Raw genomic sequence first — 20,343 nt, 5'->3', positions numbered from 1 at the left:
TAAGACATTTCATCACATTAAGCTTTCACCTCAAGCAACCCCAAGCTATACTTTGTGCAATGTATGAATAGCGTCCCATACCACCATCCACACTAAGTACCACATCAAGGCCACCAAAAGTGAACTTACCATTCATCCTTTCTATTTTTACACCATACCCATACATAAGAGACATAAACATTTCATAAGACATGACAAGGAAGTAACCCATAGTACAATCCAAGTAAAGCATGCATCATTACATTTAAGCATATAAGTCAACATTCTTCATTAGCTTCATTCAAATCACATTCATTCGTATAATCATAAGACGTTAGAGAACTCACTATAGCGCTCTCAAAGCCTACTCGTGCAATTCATGGATGACATCCCATACTACCACCCACACTTCATAGAACCTCTCAAGTAACTATAGTGCACATCTCATATGATGGGAATAAACATTAACCAAGATAGACCATGAGAGCTAACCATGGAATCCGGTGTCATAAACCCCCACACCATAAAGAGGTGGTCTACTTACCTAAGGTAGGACCAGTAACATATAGCTTAGGTGGATCCACTACCTAGACCTATGTGGGCACATAGTTATGGTATAAGGAATATGATCATTGAAACTTGGCCTAAACATTGGGAGAGCTTCCATCTAACCAAATCCACTCAGTGCTTTGCCTCCATTCCTATAGAGTATTTCATTACTTTAACTTTATTACACATGAGAGGGTGCCATTGGCCTACCAACCCAAAGTACATTAGTTGACACATGAAGGGTGCTATAAGCCTGCCGATTCAAGGTACATTAGGTAAGAAAGCTCATTAACTCCTCTTGAAAGGGTGCCATTTGCCTACTGGTTCAAGGTTCATTATTAACATTCGTGGAAGGGTGTCATAAACCTACCGATCCCAAAGTTCATTTTCATCATATATGGAAGGGTGCCATAAGCTTACCGATCCCAAGGTTCATTATTCACATGCATGGAAGGGTGCCTTTAGCCTATCGAGCCAAGATACAACATTCACATTACTTTCATTTATACAAGAAAAGGATGCATAAGCCTACCGATTTAAGATATGCATCATATAGAAGAAACCATTCACATTCTATCATCATCATTCATGAGTGTTAATTGAGAATATGCTTTCAAAAACAACACAATTACATTCTAATCATGATCATCATATTATCATTGAATTCACATGCAGATCCTTCAGATCATAATCATACATTAACCTTCATACCTTGCCTTTCAAGGTCATGGATCACATTCACCCACACACCTTAAAATACTACAATTAGGCATGAGTAATAATATAATTTTAATAATCTATATCAATATAAACATAAACAATTCAAAATATTTGCATGATCAATCAATTCTCAATCACAATTCACAACTTAGGGTTTTGGGGTAAACATGGGTTCATAGGGTAAAATCATCTTAATTCACCATTAAATCATCAATTAAACCATTATTGATAGCATATATGCCTTTTGAAAGCGTTTGGAGTTGAACCCATGCATAGATTGAAAACTCTAGGTTTTTGGGGGATTTTGGAGACTTGATATCATCTTCAAAATTGGCTCCTTGAAAGAAACTAAGTCAAGGATGAAGACTACCATACCTTTAAGGAAGAAAATCCATGAAAATTTCTTGAAAAAGATGATATCTTGAGCTTCAGAGCTTGAATCCTTCACCTCCAATGGAGATTTCTAGAGAGAGAACTTTTGGAAGGGAGGGAAGGTTTCTAATTTGTGTTTTGAATAAATGAATTGAAAAAGGAGTCTAATAATTTAAAAACCCTTAAAATACATTAATAAATCAATAATAACCATCCCATAACTAAACTAACTTAAAAAGGAATTTACCAATTCACCCCCACAATGGCCGAAACTTGGCAGCATTGCAGTGGTGACCTACGACCCTAGACCTACGTACCGTAGGAGGGGTTACACCCTGTCCTGCTGGTTCGTGGCTTGGGTCTGAGGGTCACCATTTGGGGCCCTGACCTACGGAGGCCATCCACGGGGTGTGGATGGACCTACGGGGCGTAGGTCCCCTTCCCTAAGTCACAACATTTTTGACAATGTGCTCTTTTGGGGCAGCCTTGGGGTTAGGCTTTAGGGTCCTCCTCAAGGACCCATTAGTTGGTCCTTGGGGAATCGTACCTTGACGTTTCACCCCTAAAACCCTCAACCTAAGCTCGGGAAAACACTTTACAACCTCAAACCCCACCACAAACTCTAAAACAAACTCGTTATGGCTCTGGTTTCACCTACTAGATTTCTAGGTCGTTACAATAATCCAACACCCACATCATATGATCATAATTTGGAAAACATGGGAATTACACAGGTTCATGGGAATCATCATAAAATCATTAGATTAACTCAATTCATGCATACAAGATCATAGATCAATTAACTAAATCATTATTTAAAGGAACCCATTTCATAGAAGAAAACCCTAACTCAATTGGGGAATTCTAACTTTGAAAATAAGATAATTTGGGAAACTATCATACCTTACTATCAAAGATCAATTGAAGGCTTGATCTTGAACCCTACCTTGAATCTTCTTCTTCAACGTTCTAGTGCGAGAAATATCTTTAGGAGAGAAAGACTCAACTTATATTGGTGAATTTCAAGAGGATGAGGTGAATGAATTAATTTGGGGTTAAAATCACTTATATAGGGGTCTTAGGCGTAGGCAAAACGACATAGTATTAGGATAGAAAAAATTAGGAAAAGACCCAACTGCCCCTAGAATAACTGCCGACCTTTGACGCACATGTATTGACCGATGGACCGAGGTTTGACCGACGGTCTGTCGTGCACGTCCGTCATCTTCATCAGAGACTAGACTCTGAGGCCATGATCCACAGACCTCAATCCACAGACCATGGACCCAATGACGGTCGGTTGGTCCAGGCCGCAGTTTGTAGTCCTTTGAGCCTATTTGGTCAGCCAATCCATGGACCAGACCTACGATTCGTGGCTCAGTCCACGAGCCGTGGCTAGCCTCCATTGGATGGCACCAAAAACATCTGAAAATTGCAATTTTGCCCTTTCTCGAATCTAAGTTGTTAAAATATCTCCCCCTTGAGATCATTTATCCTCGAATGAGATTCAAGACATCATAAGAGGGCTGGAAACTAAATCTAACAACCCATTATGCATGCAATGCACATATCTAAGGAGGAAATATCAACTCCAAGCTAGAGCATATTTAAAATATCATATCATGAAGTTTATATGCAACTAATACTCAAATGCACATAAACATGCAGAAATCAATCAACTTGACTCATTTTCTCAAAACATAAGTTTTTTCATGAAAATGAATAAATTAGGAAATCATGGGAACATCTAAGACATATGACACCACAAGAGTAAACCATGAGGTACTCATTACTTGGAGCTAGAGTAGGGGTAGAAGGAAAGAGATGAGGATATTGGGACATCATATCGGCCTCGGCCTCCCAAGTAGCACCCTAAACTAACTGATTCCTCCACAACAGTTTCACGAAAGAAACTTCTTTATTTCTCAACCTCTTGACTTGCCGGTATATAATATCAACTGGGACTTCATCATAGAAAAGATTCTTCTTAACTCCCAAACCTTCTAAGGGAACTATAGATGTCGGATCACCAACACATTTCTTCAACATAGAGACATGGAAGCATGGATGCACCGATGCCAATTCGTTAGGCAATTCAAATGCATAAGCAACCTTACCAAGACGCCTCAAAATTAGATATGGGCCTACATGTAAGGAACTCAGCTTCCCTTTATTACCAAACCTCATCACACCCTTCATGGGTGATAATTTCAAGTAACCCAATCATGAACATCTAACTCGAGATCTCTTCTTCTTACATCGGCATGACTTTTGCCGACTTTGTGCTCTTTTCAACCTTTCTCTAATATGTCAAACTTTTTCCATGGTCTCATGTGCCAAATCGGGAGCTATTAGGGCAACTTTACCCACCTCAAACCATCCTATAGGAAATCAAGTGATCATCCAAATTACCCTTGAAATCAATCATATAAGCTCTCAGTGTATCTTCCAAAGTTTGGATAGTACGTTGGGCTTCCCATCGATTTGTGGATGAAAGGTCGTGCTAAACTTAACACGAGTACCAAGACCCTTTTGAAAAGATTTCCAAAAACTGAGAAGTCAATTGAGTACGTCGATCAGAGATAATGGATAAAGGCACTCCATGAAACTTTACCATTTCTCTCAACTACAACTTAGCATAGTCGTCCGCAGAATAAGAAACCTTGATGGGAATAAAATGAACATATTTCATCATTCGATCTACTACAACCCAAATCGAGTCATGTTGTCACCGGGTGGGAGGCAAACCAACAATGAAGTCCATATTTACATCTTCACACTTCCAAGTAAGATTGCTAATGTCTTGAGACAAACCTCCCGATTTTTGATGCTCAACATTCACTTGTTGATAATTAAGACACTTAGCCACAAATCCCGTAATATCCTTCTTCATCCCATTCCACAAACAGATATCCCATAAATCACGGTGCATCGTGGTGGCTCCCGAGTGAATGGAATATTGAGAACTATGGGCATCTAACAAGATTTGTTCCCTCAAGTTATCAACATTAGGAACACACAAAGGACCTTGATATCTAAGTACACCATCTTCCCCTTGGAGAAAGCCTCTACGGAAGTTTTAAGCACCGCTTCCTTCAAGTCAACAACAATTGGATCAAGACCTTGCTAGGTTTTCATATCGCCACAAAAGACGATTCTGAGCCGTTGTTAACCAGTGGGTAGAAGTTCACACCCACGGTTATTTTTTCCACACACTACATAGTTAGCAAAGTTAGCATACCAAGGTTGGTTGCCTTGGGTTACCCTCATTACCCTTTTATCCGAAAATTCAGCCACAACGTCCCTTTCTTTGGAATCAACCATATTGGTTTCTAACCGAGATAAATGATCTTCCACTTGGTTTTCACACCTCTTCCAATCTTTTACTTCGAAATCAAACTCTTGAAACAACAATACCCACCGAATCAACCTTGGTTTTGCATCCTTGTTAGCCATCAATTATCTAATGGTCGCATGATCTGTGTGCACCACCACTTTGGTTCCCGAAAGATATGCTTTGAATTTTTCAAATGCATACACTACCACTAACAATTCTTGCTCCGCGACAGTATAATTCTTTTGTGCCAAATTCAATGTCTTACTTGCATAATAAATTGGGTGAAATAATTTCCCTTTTCGTCAACCAAGAACAGCTCCTAAAGCAATACCACTAGCATCACACATGAGTTCAAACGGAATACTCCAATCGGGGGCAATAATGATTGGGTTTGACACTAGTTTTTCTTTCAAGCACAAAAATGCTTTTAGGCAAGCATCATCAAAATTGAAGGTGGATTCCTTTTCTAGCAATTTGCAAAGTGGGTGTCCTACTTTGGAGAAGTCCTTCATAAAACGCCTGTAGAAGCCCGCATGGCCTAGAAAACTCCGAACACCTTTTACCGAGATAGGAGGGGCATCTTGGCAATGACTTTGACTTTAGCTTGATCCACTTGCATTCCTTCTCCTGAAATTTTGTGCCTCAAAACAATGCCCTCTTTTACCATGATGTGACATTTCTCCCAGTTTATAACAAAGTTGGTTTCCACGCACCTTTGTAGCACTTGCCCAAGATGTTCAAGAAAAGCTTCAAACGAATCACCAACGACTAAGAAATCATCCATGAACACTTCCATTGAGTCTTCCACCATATCTCCAAAAATAGAAAGCATACATTGTTGAAATGTAGCCGGACATTACATAACCCAAAAGGCATCCTCTTGAAATCAAAGGTCCCATAGGGACATGTGAAAGTAGTTATCTAATGATCTTACGATGCAATGGAAATCTGGTTGTATCCGGAATAACCATCTAAAAAGAAATACCATCCACACCCCACAAGCATATCAAGCATTTGGTCTATAAACGGCATTGGGAAATGATCTTTCTCAGTCCATGTATTTAATTTTTGGTAGTCCATGCATACACGCCAACCAGTGACCAGCCTCATAGGTACAAGTTCACCTTTTTCGTTTGGAACCACCGCAATACCTCATTTCCTTGGTACACATTGCACGGGACCTACCCATTTGCTATCCGTAAAAGGCTACACCACACCTATATCTAACCACTTGATAATTTCTTTCTTCACCACTTCTTGCATAGGAGGATTTAACCTCCTTTGGTGCTCAACACTGGGTTTACATTCACTATCCAATTGGCTTTTATGAGTGTAAATCCGAGAGGAATACCTACAATACCATCAATTGTCCATCCTATGGCCTTGAAGTACCGCTTTAATACCACAACAAGCAACTTCACTTTCCATTAAAGCAAGTCTATTGCAATGATGACGGGTAAGGTATTGTTTGCTCCCAAAAATACATATTGGAGATGAGATGGGAGCACTTCAACTCAAGTTTTAGAGATTCTTCTTTGGATGGTTTGGCGGGGGGACTCTCTCGATATTTTAGATCAATATCTAGCTTCAATTGGTTTCTTGAATGAGCACCTAGTCCCGATAGAGCAGCCACAACTTCATCATACCCTTGAACTTCATCCCCATCATAATTTGAAAGAACAATAGCAAGGGGTTCACCCATACACATCATTTCACTCACACTAGCCACTGCTCCATCAATCACATCAATTGTTGAAACCACATGAATGTCACTAGGTTGCTTCATCGATTTGCACGCATTGAATGTAAACTCCTCATCATTTACCCGGAACTTTAACTCACCACTTTCAACGTCCACTAGAGCTCTTTCGGTTGCCAAAAATGGTCTATTTAGATAATAGGCACCTCCGCATCAATCTCACAATCCAAAATAACAAAGTCAATCAGAAAGATAAATCTATCCACCTTCACAAATATATCATAAAGAATTCCATGTTTAATGGACCGGTAAGCAATGAGAAGTCGCATTGTTGTGGATTTAGGTTCACCCAGCCCAAGTTGCTTGAAGATGGTGTACGACATCAAGTTAATACTCGCCCCTAAGTCGCACAAAGCCTTGGCAAACTGAAGCATCCCAATGGTACATGGGATAGTAAATTCTCCCGGATCCTCTTTTTTTGTGATCACATCGATGGTCATAACTACACTACAATTGTGAGAGGCTTCAATCATTTCAAAATCCATACTTATTTTCTTAGTGACCAACTCCTTCACGAATTTCACATATCCCGGCATCTCCAATAATGCTTCCACTAAAGGAAGGTTTATGGAAAGTGTCATGAACACGGATAGAAATTTCTTTAACTTTTCATCTTCATTCTACTTTTTGAGCCTTTGAGGAAAATGGGGATTGATTTTTCTACCAACTTTGAAGAAGACGTAGCCCTTAGCCTTGTACATTCTTCCTCCTCTTTGGCATGTTATTATCCGGTGTTTGGTCGGACCTCTCTACATCAATGGTGTCTTTCTTTTCTCCACTAGTGTTTGCCTCATCATTCACCTTCACATCACCACCTGTTATTTTCCCACTTCATGTCAAAACCGCCAAACATTTGTCATGATCAGCCTTTGAATTTGCTATATCATCATTTGCACACCTTTCCAATAGCTTGGGTTCTAATTAGGCTGAAAATTGGCTCATTTGACATTCAAGTTGCTTGATAGAATCTGCGTGAGAGTTTGCTTTATTATTCAAGGATGAGAAATCATCCCTCATTTCCTTAACCATGTCATCAGACCCTTAAACCTTATCTAGAATATGTGATAACAATTCATCCACTCGAAGGCTCCCTCAACTTCCCCTAGATTTTGGGCTGTCACTTGTTTGTATGTGATACACCTTATGATTATCTTCTCTCCTCCAAAATTCATTTTGGTCAGCCCAATCTCGATTGTAACCTCTCCGTTCATCTTCAATAAATGTGTTCCAACCTTGATTCCCACCCGACTTCAAAGGACCTGGGTAAGAATCCTCGTCTACTTATGACACCTTTTTCACTTCATTATTTTTAGAAATAACTCCCATCACTTGTTCATTTAGCAACACCATTTGGGACATCATCTTTGCTACCTTGTCATCCCGTTCTTGGTTTTTTTCTACCTGCTCTATTGTCAGCCCAAAATTCAAAGGAGAGTGGATGCTATAGTAAATGGTTGATGCATGATTCCTTCTCAAACATATGGTCAGACACCTCTTTGTTTATTGAATCGAGACTCCAATAAAAGTATTGTAGCAACACATTGCTCGAGAGTCCATGAGTTGGGCACTTGAGCAGTAGCTTCTGGAACCTCACCCATGTTTCATGAATCGGTTCCCCATCTATTCGCTTAAAGTTTTGAATATGATCTCTCAGCTTCATCATCCTTGAGGGAGGGAAAAAGTTACATAGAATAGTTTGGTGAGTTCCTCCCACGAAGTGATTGTTTCTCTTGGTAACTCAACCAACTACCTTGTTGCCTCCCCCATTAGAGAGAATGGAAACAACTTAAGTCTAACCGACTCTTGTGTGATATTCTCGAAGACAAATGGGCCACACAAGTCCACGAAGTTTCTGATATGCTCATAGGAATCCTCATGAGCTAAACCTTCAAACAAACCCTTCATAAGCAATAGTTGTAATATCAATTTTGTCACATGGAATACAATATTTCCCATGACTAGAGGAAAACGAATCGCACCTACACCATCCAATTGAGCTTTGATGACGTCATTTAAATTATTGATGTCCAAGTTGGTCGGTGTTGCTTCCGTTCACAATTTCGTCAGCTATTCCAGAAAAGCCAACAACAAACACAAAACAAAGTAAGTCGATTCAACTACAAACAAGATTAGATCACAACTTCAATAAAAGAATTCTAAACACCACTCCCCGACAGCGACACCATTTTTTATAACATTCAACTACACTTCAGCCAATCATAAGTGTAGGCGATTGCTATATAATATAAACCCAACGAAGAGTTGGGCTCGATCCCACAGGGAGTGATGCAGTAGAGAATTCAATTACAAAGTGAAAGCCATTTTCTAATCAGTTGTAGGAATAGAAATTATTGAAACCATTAAAGTAATATATAGGGGTTGACAACTAGTGTCAAATTGGGGGATTGAATTTGTCATTTAACAACTACTAAAACAGGGGAGTAATCAAGTAGAAATGGATCCTTGGGGATGTGATCAATTAATTGCCAATTTCTCTATACGGGTGATTAATAATTATCAAAAGTCGTTGAATTGTAGAGGATAGGCTAGGCTTTAGATGTAATAGCCATCTCTCGATCAACTATCACAAATCAAGTGAGTTCTCTCGAACGTCGACAAGTATCATAATTATAAACTGCCCAAAACCTCAATTTATCTACTCTCGAGCAAGATAGGTGATTAATGTTTCAAGGAAACTTCATCCAATTCTAATTGTCAATGATAGCTAGTCAGTATAAAACCCAACTTAGGGAGTTGGGGTCGAATCCAATGGGGAGCGGTACGTGTTAAAAATTCAATAGAGAAGTATGAACTTGATCAAATCAGTCATAGGAATAAAAATTATCAAATGAATACATCATTCAAATTAGTGGGTGACACGAATGTCAAATGGGGCATTTTGGTTTGGAATTATCAACTACAAACAGTGGCAAACAATACGAAATAACAATAATGAGACGGGTTCTTGGGATGTGATTTGATTATATGCTAATATAGACAAATGGGTAATTTGCAACTATTAGAAAATAGCTAGATATTAGTGAGTAAGCTAGGCAATAGAGGAGCTAAACTTTCTCTCGAACAATTTACCCCGAATCAACTTGATTTCTCTCGAACAGCAACAAGCATGCAAAATAAGAACATCCCGCACCTTAGTCCATTCATTCTCTCGAGCTGAATGTATGGAATTGGGTTTAGGATTCACTCTCTCGATCTGAACTCAGGTCTACCCAATACCCACAGACCATTAATCAATAAGTTTAGTTTTAAAACCTCTCTCTCGAGTAAGCCAAAAACACAAGGGTCGAACTGCATTTGCAACTACAATTCTTAAATTTTAACCACAATTAATGATTGAACTCCTTCTAAATAGCATTTAAACTAACAGTTAGCAATCCTCATAAACTAAATTAGCCCATAATCACACCCCAAGAATTAGGGTTTTAGCTAGACATCATAAAAAGGTAAAAACAGTTACCAAATTGATTATCCATCAACTGGGTAAGTGTAGATTCATCCTTACAATGCTCGAATTCTAAGAATCTCAAAGTCCCACTTCCAATTTCTCAAAAGTGAAAATTAAACTTCAATTTTTCAAAGCTTCGGAAAAACTAGAGAAAATTGTCTCCAGAGCTCAAAACCTAATAAAAGACTAAAAATATATGAGCTAAGATACTAAACTAAATGTTCAAAAATGTATTTATAGTTGCCAAAAATGTGCTGCTAAGAGTCACTCGGCAAAGTAAGTCAGGCTCGCCGAACCACTCGGTGAGCCTCCCTTTGGTCACTTCCATCGCCCTACTGCCATGGAATTCAGCATCCTCAAGGTCTGTAACTTTGGGTGATCTAACCCTGCATCGTGGAACCACTCGGCAATCCACCGACTGCTACTTTCTCTCGCCAACTTGGTTCTTTCCTTCAGGGCTTGGCAGACTGGAACTTTAGGCGGTCAAGTAGTCATTCGACGACTCGCCAAGTGCACTTGCCGATCACCAGGCTTGCCTTTCCTGATTCTTTCAGCCTGTTTTGTTCCTTTTAATTTGCAAATTAGTGTCCTTGCTTTTTTTCTCAATTCATATACCTGGAAATCAAGGGTTTTACATCAGTTATTGGCACAAAATAAGCATTTGAGGACACTAAATCTATATAAATAAAGCCCTAAATGAGTCCAAATCTCAGACTCATCAACACCCCCAACTTAAACTTTTGCTTGTCCTCAAGTTCAGCAGTTCAAAAAGTATATCTCAAACAGTGCTACAAAAGACTCAAACATGAATGCACAAGTTGTGACTCACCATTATCAAAGATTCTCAAGTTCACAATACTTGCTTAAAAGGAAAGTTCAAGCTCAACAAAGGTACTCAAATGCCCTTACAACAAAGATGATTCCATATTCACACACAATTGTTCAACACTTTATAGCTCTGAAATCACATACAACTCTCACACTCACAAAGATGAACACATGCATGACTTCCCCCTTAGGTTTGCCCTTATTTTACAATCAACATTCGCTTCAGCTCACTCAATATCAAAAAGGTCTTTTCAAGGCTTGTAACGGGGCTGAGTGTAAAGGTATGGTAATTTAGGCTCAGTGGCTACTATCCTCATGAAATGTGGTATGAACATCACTTTCTTCCCTTATCTTCAACATTTTCACTCATGCTTAAAATTCACCCCATTATTCATTTCTCATGGAATATCGGACATCCCATTTCTTTTGCAACTTTATTTCACAACTTTTTCATTCTTTTTCTTTCTTTTTTTATTTCTTTTCTTTTTTGTATGGAGGGGTTCCATATTTTTCAAGCCCATGGATCAAGGGGGGCTTCTTCTTCTTGATTTTCCTTCGCTTTTCACTACACCCCCAACTTAGGCTTTTGGCCTAAGTTGGCTATTCAAACACACCACACTTCATGAGGATTATGGGTGAATGGATAAAGAGGGGTTACAACTGCATGAAGTTTCTTCCAAGAAAAGGATAAGACTCAAACGGGTTCAACAAAGTTCACACACTGACAAGGTTGGCCACAAAAGAGGTATATATTGTCAAATTGTTTCACTCTTCAAAATTGTTGCCTAAGATCATTTCAAGATCTTGCATCACTTAGTCAACCGAACCAACGGGGCAAATTCTAGGTGTCATCACACAAGGTTCACGGTAAGCTCATCACACAAGGCATTGGCAACAATATCAAACAAGACTCCACACTCTCACTAGTGTGCAATATTCATCACAAGAGACTCATTCGATAATCAGCTAGTTACAACGAGATGCACATAGTTCACACATTGTCTATGCAACTTCATTTGGCCTCATTGTAGCCGCGCATTTATTATTGTTCGATTAAGAGCACTATTCAAGTCATTGGTATTGATCATTACCGATACTCAAATTTGCACAAAAAGAGCCACAATCACACACAAAAGGTGGCAAAATTTTTAGAAAGGGTCAAAAACCATTTGTATTCAAAACAAGGAGCCATAAGCTGAAACATCCACAACACAATATCAAAACACAATTAAAACACAAAAATCCAATAATATATACAAAATATGGTCACAAGAGGTAAGTATGGAAATACCTTACCCTACCACAAATAAAAAGGCAGTTGTCCTCAAATGCAACAAATAGTAAAAAGTCAATAAAAACGACAGAGAGGGAGGTAAAGAAGGGTCCTGCCTACACAGTCGCTCCATCTGTCGGGGCATCAATTCCCAGTGTAACACTCTGATCTTGGGCATCAGTGCCCGAGGTAGCAGCAATACTACACCCAACCATGGTGTTGTATACCAATGAAATCTGGACGGTTGAATCTATCATAGCCTCCTCAACCTCTATAAGGCCCTCATAAATAGATTCCTCATCGACACTAAGCTTCTCCTCATCAGTGTCAGCCTCGGACTCACCAGCAACTACCTCCTCAACTCGAACCTCATCTCCGGTGGTAGTCAAAGGCACATCTATATCAGCTGGCATGTCGGGAATCTCCACAGTCCCAAAACTAATGGACATATATGTGGACTTTAGCTGGTCCACATCATTCCTCAGCTCAGCAACTGTGGCCTTTAGAGTCGTCACCTCATCAGTGGCCCCTTGGCCTCACTCACACACCGTTATCCTTGCCGCAAGGGCATCAATAGACAGACTAAAAGGTGTCACAGTAGCATTGAGGGACCTCTCAATCATCCCTGGAATTATGGCCTCAAGCCTGGAGGCACGCCTATCAGCAGAATGGGCTAGATGCCCCATCCGTAGTATCGTTGCCGGGGTGAGTGAAGGTTGGGAAGTAGCAACAGTAGCAGTAGACCTAGGAGGCAGGGGAGTTGTAGAGGAACTAGGAGTCATAGAAGGGACAGCACTAGATATACCTGAAGGCTCAGGGGCCAGAGTAGGCAATATTGCCTATGTAGGTAGTGTTTCAGTAGCAACAACCAGAGAGGAATCCACCGGGGTTGCCTTCTTCTTCTCCGCGACATCCTTCAAGTACTCTGCCTCAATACGCCAGATATCGGTAGAAGATGTTGGAATCACTTCCACATCCTTCTTCTCATCTCGAGGCACCCGAGCTCGTCTGCACAACTCGGTAATCAACATCAAAAAAGGAAAAGAGGTTTGGTGCTGCTTGCCCCTCATGGCCATCTCTTGTGTAATGATCATGCCCAAATTTATGCGATTTCCTGCAATGATCGATCCAAGACAAGTCGCCTTTGTGTGGCAGAGGATGGACTCGTTTTGTGATAGCATAATGGTGCTACTGATGAAGCCAAACCAGTACATTGCTACCATGTTGAGGTCTTTCTTCTCAATTTGCACTCCAGGTTTGATCCACCTAGGAGTACCATCAGATAGGAGAGGAGTTAACCAGCTTTTTATATTCTCCAAGGACTTACTCTTGATTGTGTACTGGTAATCATCTGTAATGTTGTCAGTTAATTACGATACAACATTTATGTTAGTACTGTCACACATCACCTTCTTTCCCCTGACAACTACATAGTCCACAGGTTTGAAGGTAGTTGCCTTCTTCTTTCCTTGCGGCACTAAGGCTTCAAAAGTAGTGTAGAATTCCTGAACTCAATTTGGAATGTAAGGGCCATGGGGTCTAGTGAATATCTGGAACTTGAGGGACTTTAACCAACTCTAGATCTCTGGGTACGTGTCTATTACTCCATCAGTAGACAACCTCTTCTCCTCGATGATGGTCCTCAATCCCTCAGTTCAGTTTGTTCATACACTGGGGAAGAGGACCCTGTGCAGGTGGTGTTGGTACCATAACCTGGTCTGGAATGGGAGAAGTATGATTCTCAGGCACCCTAATCCTAAACAGATCACGCATCCTCTTGGAGCGCAGTTTAGCACTCCGGGCCATCAGTAACTCATCATCCTCAGGCTCAGAAATTGCAGCCTGAGGGTCATGGTGCTCACCCTCACTCTCAGAACTGGTGAGGTGAATGGCATATATCCCCTTACTATCGGAGCTAACCTTCGGTGATGCAGGAGCAGGTGCCTTGCCTTTCCCTTTGTCTTTCCCACCGGTGGTAGGCATCTTTGTGGCCTTTCCTTTGGATGCAACTGCATCATCATTTATGATAATTCCATTTGCCCTCTTGCGGGGTGGCAAGTTTGTACCTGCCACTTTTGGTCTAACCATATCTGCAAAACACACTAAAATAAGTTAGAACGATTAAAGAAAAATGTAGAAAATAAACTACAAAAAAACTCCCCGAATCACTTTGGCGAGCCAGATCGGGCTCGCCGAAAGGACTGGCGCAAAATTTTCCCAGAAAAATGGCATACCGACATGGGAAGGGCCTTTCGACTAATCACCGACATCATTCGGCGAGCATAGACTAGCCCGTCAAAAGTTACAGTGTATTTTAGGGGTTAGGGCGCAGAAAGTGTATACCGAGGTACTCAGACTTCCCTCGATTTGGCCAAAATTTGTCATTTGACGACTTTAGCCCTTAAGAATGACGTCAAACACTTCATAATTGAGCAAAGCACGTCATTTAGCACAATTTAGGTTACTCAAACTTCACCCAACTAGACCCAACAACAAAATAGCACAACCCCACAATTTATGATCAATTTTAGAGCATGCAATTGGGGAAATTAACAATTCAGGTAATATAGGCACGATAACAAAACTAAAATAGGCACACAAGCGCACATTTATGATTTCAGAAAGGCCGAGCACACATCAACACAATCTATAACAAAGAATTTGAGTTCAACCGTTATTTATGAGTTTGAGGTTCGAAAAACCAACCTTTATGCCGAAAGATGAATTTGTAAAGCTAGGCAGCAAAGATTGCCAACTCCGAATACAAGATCAACGACCAAAATGCAAGAAAATGCAAAAATATAGAAAATATAGAGTACGGGTGTGATTGTATAAAGTTAAAAAGTGAGGGAATATGAAAGAGTTTGAAAGTTTAAACCTTTGGCCTTTTAAAACCGTTCAGTTTGCACCTTTTCGGCAATATTATTTTTCCTCGCTGAACCACTCGGTGACACACCGAGTGGTTACTTACCTCGCCTAGTTTTACAGGACCTCCAGTTATTGTGGGGGTCCAAACGGCGGACAAAGTCAGGCTTGCCAACCTGTTCAGTGATTTGCCGACTTGTCCATGGGACCACCGAGTTTTATAGACTTCAACCTGATATTTTCCTAAGCCCAACGGCAGTCCAAGTCGAGCTCGCCAATCTCTTTGATGAGTTGCCGACTGGACATTTTACTCGCCAACCTGCACTTTTCAAACACATTCTACACTTTAACATGCACAATCAACACATGTTATTCCAAAAACAGAAAGAAAGCAAATTAAAACTTGGGTTGCCTCCCCAGCAACGCCTTAGTTAACGTCGTGGCATGACGTAAGTACCTAATCAAACTTCATTTCTAGGGTTTGCCATAGTGTCTCTAGGCACTCCCCCTTTTTCTGGGGTAGAGACGAGACAAGATATGACCCATTTGGGTCTCCAATAGCTGAATAGATATGGAATGAAAAGCAGTCATCTGATTCAGCATCAAGACATTATCTTTTATCTCTTTCAACACTCTGTCGTGCTCTTCGACTTTGTGAAGAATGAGTAATAGTACCTTTTCTATTTGCTCACCATCGTACTCCTTGGGTTTTCTACGCTTATAAGGGTAAATGTACCTATCTTTCTTTTTGTACGATACTTCCAATTCCATTATCTTTCTGGCCAAGAGATCCAGTTGAGTCAACAGTGTGGCCAAATTTTGGTCCTTCTCTGTCTCTTTGTTGGTCTTAGTCATGTGATCAAGGAGTTGGGCTATGCATAGGGTTGTCGTATTAGACCACCCGGAGTAAGTTGGTCATCCACTCCTCTGTTCTCAGGACCAAGACCTCTATAGAAGCAGTCCAGTAGTATTTTATCTGGGATTCCATGAGTTGGGCACTGCAGCAATTGTGCCTTAAATCTCATCCACAACTCATGGATTGTACCACCCTCCAATTGCTTGAAATTTAGGATGTTATCCCTAAGAATCATCATTTTTTAAGGAGGGTGGTCCACTTGGTTGCCGTTGCTACCATCTATGCTCATCTCATCTAACACACAAAAACCAAAACTAAAAGAAAGTAGATTCAACTATGACTAAAAAGAACAAAATTAAACTTCACCAAAAGAATCTCAAACAACACCAGTCCCCGGCAACAGCGCTATTTTGATTAACATTTCAAGGACACTTCCTCCAATTCTAAGTGTCAACGATTGCTAGTCAGTATAAAACGCAACTTAGTGAGTTGGGGTCGAATCCCAGATGGAGTGGTACGTACTTAAGATTCAATAGGGAAGTATGAATATGATCAAATCAGTCATAGGAATAAAAATTATCGAATAAAGACATCATTCAAATCAGAGGGTGACACGAATATCAAATGGGGGGTTTTGCTTTGGAATTATCAACTACAAACCGTGGCAAACAAAATAAAATAACAATAATGAGACGGGTTCTTGGGATGTGATTCGATTATAGGCTAATATAGACAAATGGGTAATTGCAACTATTAGAAATAGTTAGATTTTAGTGAGTAAGCTATGCTATAGAGGAGATAAAGTTTCTCTCAAGCAATTTACCCCGAATCAAGTTGATTTCTCTCGAACATCAACAAGCATGCAAAATAATAACAGCCCACACCTTAGTCCATTCACTCTCTCAAGCTAAATGTGTGGAATTGGGTTTAGGATTCACTCTTTAGAGCTGAAACCAGGTCAACCCAATACCCACAGAAAATTAATCAATAAGTTTAGTTTTAAAACCTCTCTTTCGAGCAAGCCAAAAACACAAGGGTAGAACTACATTTGCAACTACAGTTCTTAAATTAAACCACAATTAATGATTGAACTCACTTCTAAATAGCATTTAAACTAAAAATTAGCAATACCAACAAACTAAATCAGCTCATAATCACATAATCACACCCCAAGAATTGGGGTTTTAGCTAGACATCGTATAAAGGTAAAAAACAGTTACCAAATTGATTGTCCATCAACTGGGTAATTGTAGATTCGTCCTTACAATGCTCCAATTTGAAGAATCTCATAGAGCCACTTCCAATTTCTCAAAAGTGAAAAACTTCAATTCTTCAAATCTTCGGAAAAACTAGAGAAAATTGTCTCCAAAGCTCAAAACTTAATAAGATACAAAAAATATATGAGCTAAGATACTAAACTAAATTTTCAAAAATGTATTTATAGTCGCCAAAAATGTGCTGTGAAGAGTCACTCGGTGAAGTGAGTTGGGATCGTTGAACCACTCGACGAGCCGCCCTTTGGTCACTTTCATCACCATTCTTCCTTGGCATTCAACATCCTCAAGGTCTGTAACTTTGGGTGATCTAACCCTACATCGCGGAACCACTCGGCGATCCGTCGACTACTCCTTTCTCTCGCCAACTTGGTTCTTTCCTTCAGGGCTTGACACACTGGAAATGGCGATCAAGTAGCCATTCGGCGACTCACCAAGTGAACTTGGCGATCACCAGGCTTGCCTTTCTTCATTCTTTCAGCCTATTTTGTTCCGTTTGCAAATTAGTCCTTGCTTTGTTCCTCAATCCATATACCTAGAAGTCAAGGGTTATACATCAATTATTGGCAGAAAATAAGAATTTGAGGACACTAAATCTATATAAATAAAGCCCTAAATAAGTCAAAATCTTAGACTCATCAATAGGTAGGATCGAATTAACACTCACTCTCTCGAGCTGAATCCAAAATAACCCAATCACTATAATCGTTAATTGATAACCTTAATTCTAAAATCTCTTTCACAAGCAAGCATAGAATACTAGGCTAGAACTACATTTGTAGCTACAATTCATGAGTTAAGACTCAATTATCAATCGAACCCACATCAAAATAGCAATTAAATCAGTAATTACTAACACCCATAAGCTAATTGAGATAATTAATCACATAATCACAGCCTCAAAAATAGGGGTTTCAGCCACGCATTGTAAAAACTAGAAAAATATTACCAACTATATACTTCATAAGATGAGTAGCAAAATTCTCGTCTTTACAATGCTTGAAATCAACTTGGAATCAACACCCAACTTCAAATTCTACTCAAAAACTTAGAAAAACAGTGTTTGGGTCAAAACCAAGAGTCTAACAATGTCAAAATCACGATTTCTCTTTTCTGAATCAACACCCAACTTCACCTTTTCTTGCTGTGATTTTAGGTGATCAAGGTCGGGCTCGCCGACTTGATTGGCGATGCACCAATTGTCCTTTCTCATTGCCGTTTTTGCTTACATCTTTACTAATTGTTCTGTAAAGTTAGGCGGACTGAGACTCCTTCGTCAATCCAATCAGTGTGTGATCGAAAAGTACATTCCATTGCCGAGTTGCCTTTGTCCAAGGATTGGCATGCTATAACTTTAGGCGAGCTGAAGGACTACTGGGCGAGTCGCTGAGTGGCCTTGGCGATCCTCAGCCTTGCTTTTCTTCAACTGGTTCAATTTTTCTACTCTTTTTTGCCTGGTAATGTCTTTGCCTTGCTCTTTTGTTTTCCTAGCTACAAATAAACACATAAGCATCAGTTTAGAGCATAAGATAGGCAATAAGGACAGTAAAACTATGATTATCAAACCCTAAATGAGTCGAAATTCCAGAAATCAATCATCATCCCCTTTTATTAAAATCACATTGTGCACATGCATTGGCATGAGATTGAGTATAAGTTGGGCACGTGGAGATCATCCGTGTTGGGGATGGTGAGATATTAAGATTATAAGTTGGGAACGTGGAGATCATCCGTGTAGAAATTATTTGATTTTTATGATAGTGCATTGAGATAGTCCGTACAAACACGTGGAGATTCTCCATATCGGTATATGGATCTCGCGAGTCCCCCATGGGTCATGAACTCTCGATGTAATCCCGAGGAGTATTATGTACATACCGTTGAAAGAGTATTTGGTATCTGAGGCATATCATTTCATGGTGTCACAATGTATTGCATCTCATTACATCCTTCATTCTTGTTGATCATGTGTTTTATTGGTGGTTGGACAGTACGTGATATTTGATTACCTCTATTTGATGAAACTTGACTAGTAAGTATAACATAAACTTGTATAAGTAAAGGATTGATTTTCTTATATAAACTTTTGTCACTAATTTTTTGTTGTCGGTCTTTGAGATATACTGGGTACACATGGTTTTGTACTCATACTACACTTGTTGTACTCTTTGTGGTACAAATTCGATTCCGAGTATGAGCACATCTCGTGGATCTTTTTGAGTCCAAGCTTGGAGTATCTTGGAGTTGTGGTGAGCTGCTTGGTTGTTTCGTGGCCCACACCTCCCTCTATCTTTATTTATTATGTTGTTTTAGTATTGAGACAAGATATCCCTTATGTTTAAATTTGTCATTTTAGTTTCATACTTGCACCATATTTAGAAGCTCTTATACTTATGAAACAAATTCTTGGGTGGTATTTTAGCTTTCCGCATTTCGTATTTATGAAGGACTTAGTGTTGGAGATATTTTACTCATTTTTTACCTTTTTACATCAATACTTAGTTAAATTGGTAAAATTATTGGGTTGGCTTACTTGTCGGTGGGGAACATAGGTGCCATCATGACTTATGAATTTGGGTCGTGACAAAAAGTAAAGTAATACAATCATCCAAAACTAAAAGTAACAATATACAATCAAAAGGGGGAATATTGGCTCAAAGACCCTCACCCCACCAAAAAAATAAGTAGTGCCCTCAATTCAATGATAATAAAAGTACGGGAGGCTGAGATAGAAAGGTTCCCTTGACAGGATTTGTCTGTGGAGCACTCTCATTCGGAATCTCCAAAAGGGAAACATCATTCGGGGTAGCAATGCCCGGCAATAGAATTATCGAAGGCAGTAGTGAAGACTCATCTGGAGCATTAGTGCCCATCTCAACACTCGGAGGGATGGTGGATTCTGAAGAGGCTCCACTAGGACCAACCTTTGAAGTCTCACAAAGGGATCTCTCCAGGGCAGTCTGAAAAATGACCTATTCGTTCTCTGCATCTCAGTCAGAGTCTGCACAATACTATGCTTCTCGCTCCTCAACTCCTCCTCGTCTGTTAAATCATCCTCGACCCTC

Source organism: Solanum verrucosum, unplaced genomic scaffold (genome assembly GCF_900185275.1).
Source record: "Solanum verrucosum unplaced genomic scaffold, falcon-dt-bn FXZP01000174.1, whole genome shotgun sequence".
Taxonomy (NCBI): Eukaryota; Viridiplantae; Streptophyta; class Magnoliopsida; order Solanales; family Solanaceae; genus Solanum; species Solanum verrucosum.
The sequence above is the reverse complement of the archived record's forward strand: the minus strand, read 5'-3'. Positions refer to the sequence as shown.